This window comes from Portunus trituberculatus, chromosome 18 (genome assembly GCF_017591435.1).
Source record: "Portunus trituberculatus isolate SZX2019 chromosome 18, ASM1759143v1, whole genome shotgun sequence".
NCBI lineage: Eukaryota > Metazoa > Arthropoda > Malacostraca > Decapoda > Portunidae > Portunus > Portunus trituberculatus.
Window position 1 is genome coordinate 6847050 of NC_059272.1, and position 4180 is coordinate 6851229.

The following is a 4180-nucleotide window of genomic DNA, read 5'->3' on the forward strand; positions in this document are numbered from 1 at the left end:
TGAGTTTTGTTGCATAAAACGCTGGAATACACCAAAATAACCCATTTTTACATATTTCAGTTCCTTAGACAAATAGTGTGTTTTCGTAGCATTTCTGTGTTTTGGTGGAAAACAGCTAAAACTGATTAAATTACACGTTTTTCTTAATTTTACTTTGGATTCTCTATACTAGCTTGTTTTCATCAATTTTATCGTTTTGAAGCAAAATAATGTAAAATGACGAATAAGCACAATTTTCAATCGAGATAGTTTTTTTTCATAAAACACCTTAAAACACATGAATAAGACGTTTTAACAAATATAGTGTTTTGCCTGCATTTATGAGTTTGGTGCATAAAACGCTAGAATACACTAAAATAACCCACTTTTGACATATTTCACTTCCTTAGACATATATTGTGTTTTGCCTGCATTTCTGAGTTTTGGTTCATAAAACGCTGGAATACATCAAAATAACCCCTTTTGACATATTTCACTTCCTTAAACAAATAGTGTGTTTTCCCTGCAATTCTGAGTTTTGTTACATAAAACGCTGGAATACACCAAAATAACCCTTTTGACATATTTCACTACCTTAGACAAATAGTGTGTTTTGCCTGCAATTCTGAGTTTTGTTACATAAAACGCTGGAATACACCAAAATAACCCCTTTTTCACATATTTCACTTCCTTAGACAAATAGTGTGTTTTGCCTGCAATTCTGAGTTTTGTTGCATAAAACGCAAGAATACACCAAAATAACCCATTTTTACATATTTCAGTTCCTTAGACAAATAGTGTGTTTCGTAGCATTTCTGTGTTTTGGTGGAAAACAGCTAAAAACTGATTAAATTACACGTTTTTCTTAATTTTACTTTGGATTCTCTATACTAGCTTGTTTTCATCAATTTTATCGTTTTGAAGCAAAATAATGTAAAATGACGAATAAGCACAATTTTCAATCGAGATAGTTTTTTTCATAAAACACCTTAAAACACATGAATAAGACGTTTTAACAAATATAGTGTTTTGCCTGCATTTATGAGTTTGGTGCATAAAACGCTAGAATACACTAAAATAACCCACTTTTGACATATTTCACTTCCTTAGACATATATTGTGTTTTGCCTGCATTTCTGAGTTTTGGTTCATAAAACGCTGGAATACATCAAAATAACTCCTTTTTGACAGATTTCACTTCCTTAAACAAATAGTGTGTTTTCCCTGCAATTCTGAGTGTTTTTACATAAAACGCTGGAATACACCAAAATAACCCCTTTTGACATATTTCACTACCTTAGACAAATAGTGTGTTTTCCTGCAATTCTGAGTTTTGCTACATAAAACGATGGAATACAACAAAATAACCCTTTTTTACATATTTCACTTCCTTAGACAAATAGTGTGTTTTGCCTGCAATTCTGAGTTTTGTTGCATAAAACGCTAGAATACACCAAAATAACCCATTGTTTTTACATATTTCAGTTCCCTATACAAATAGTGTGTTTTCGTAGCATTTCTGTGTTTTGGTGGAAAACAGCTAAAAACTGATTAAATTACACGTTTTTCTTAATTTTACTTTGGATTCTCTATACTAGCTTGTTTTCATCAATTTTATCGTTTTGAAGCAAAATAATGTAAAATGACGAATAAGCACAATTTTCAATCGAGATAGTTTTTTTTCATAAAACACCTTAAAAACACATGAATAAGACGTTTTAACAAATATAGTGTTTTGCCTGCATTTATGAGTTTGGTGCATAAAACGCTAGAATACACTAAAATAACCCACTTTTGACATATTTCACTTCCTTAGACATATATTGTGTTTTGCCTGCATTTCTGAGTTTTGGTTCATAAAACGCTGGAATACATCAAAATAACCCCTTTTTGACATATTTCACTTCCTTAAACAAATAGTGTATTTTCCCTGCAATTCTGAGTTTTGTTACATAAAACCCCTTTTTGACATATTTCACTACCTTAGACAAATAGTGTGTTTTGCTTTCAATTCTGAGTTTTGTTACATAAAACGCTGGAATACACCAAAATAACCCTTTTCACATATTTCACTTCCTTAGACAAATAGTGTGTTTTGCCTGCAATTCTGAGTTTTGTTGCATAAAACGCTGGAATACACCAAAATAACCTATTTTTTACATATTTCAGTTCCTTAGACAAATAGTGTGTTTTCGTAGCATTTCTGTGTTTTTGTGGAAAACAGCTAAAACTGATTAAATTACACGTTTTTCTTAATTTTACTTTGGATTCTCTATACTAGCTTGTTTTCATCAATTTTATCGTTTTGAAGCAAAATAATGTAAAATGACGAATAAGCACAATTTTCAATCGAGATAGTTTTTTTTCATAAAACACCTTAAAACACATGAATAAGACGTTTTAACAAATATAGTGTTTTGCCTGCATTTATGAGTTTGGTGCATAAAACGCTAGAATACACTAAAATAACCCACTTTTGACATATTTCACTTCCTTAGACATATATTGTGTTTTGCCTGCATTTCTGAGTTTTGGTTCATAAAACGCTGGAATACATCAAAATAACCCTTTTGACATATTTCACTTCCTTAAACAAATAGTGTGTTTTCCTGCAATTCTGAGTTTTGTTACATAAAACGCTGGAATACACCAAAATAACCCTTTTTGACATATTTCACTTCCTTAGACAAATAGTGTGTTTTGCCTGCAATTCTGAGTTTTGTTGCATAAAACGCTGGAATACACCAAAATAACCCATTTTTACATATTTCAGTTCCTTAGACAAATAGTGTGTTTTCGTAGCATTTCCGTGTTTTGGTGGAAAACAGCTAAAACTGATTAAATTACACGTTTTTCTTAATTTTACTTTGGATTCTCTATACTAGCTTGTTTTCATCAATTTTATCGTTTTGAAGCAAAATAATGTAAAATGACGAATAAGCACAATTTTCAATCGAGATAGTTTTTTTTCATAAAACACCTTAAAAACACATGAATAAGACGTTTTAACAAATATAGTGTTTTGCCTGCATTTATGAGTTTGGTGCATAAAACGCTAGAATACACTAAAATAACCCACTTTTGACATATTTCACTTCCTTAGACATATATTGTGTTTTGCCTGCATTTCTGAGTTTTGGTTCATAAAACGCTGGAATACATCAAAATAACCCTTTTTTGACATATTTCACTTCCTTAAACAAATAGTGTGTTTTCCCTGCAATTCTGAGTTTTGTTACATAAAACGCTGGAATACACCAAAATAACCCTTTTTCACATATTTCACTTCCTTAGACAAATAGTGTGTTTTGCCTGCAATTCTGAGTTTTGTTGCATAAAACGCTGTAATACACCAAAATAACCCATTTTTAACATATTTCAGTTCCTTAGACAAATAGTGTGTTTTCGTAGCATTTCTGTGTTTTGGTGGAAAACAGCTAAAACTGATTAAATTACACGTTTTTCTTAATTTTACTTTTGATTCTCTATACTAGCTTGTTTTCATCAATTTTATCGTTTTGAAGCAAAATAATGTAAAATGACGAATAAGCACAATTTTCAATCGAGATAGTTTTTTTTCATAAAACACCTTAAAAACACATGAATAAGACGTTTTAACAAATATAGTGTTTTGCCTGCATTTATGAGTTTTGCATAAAACTGGCCAAGGGAAAACAAAGTGTTGGAAAAAAAAAATCCTGCTGGTTGCCAGGCCCTGTTAAGAGGAAAGTAGGAGAAAGAGAAAAAACAAAAAAATCTAAAAGGAGGGTCCAGTTAACGTAAGAGGTGTCTTGACACTCCTCTTTTGAAAGAGTTTAAGTCATAGGCAGGTGGAAATACAGACACAGGTAGAGAGTTCCAGAGTTTACCTGTGTAGGGAATGAAGGAGTGAAGATACTGGTTAACTCTTGCATTAGGAAGATGGACAGAATAGGGATGAGAAGAAGTAGAGAGTCTTGTGCAGCGAGGCCGCAGGAGGGGGGAAGGCATGCAGTTAGCAAGTTCAGAAGAGCAGACAGCATGAAAACAGCGGTAGAAGACAGATAAAGATGCAACATTGCGGCGGTGACTTAAAGAATCAAGACAGTCAGTTAGAGGAGAAGAGTTGATAAGACGAAAAGCTTTAGATTCCACCTTGTTTAGTAAAGCTGTGTGTGGATCCCCAGACATGAGAGCCATACTCCATACACGGGCGGATAAG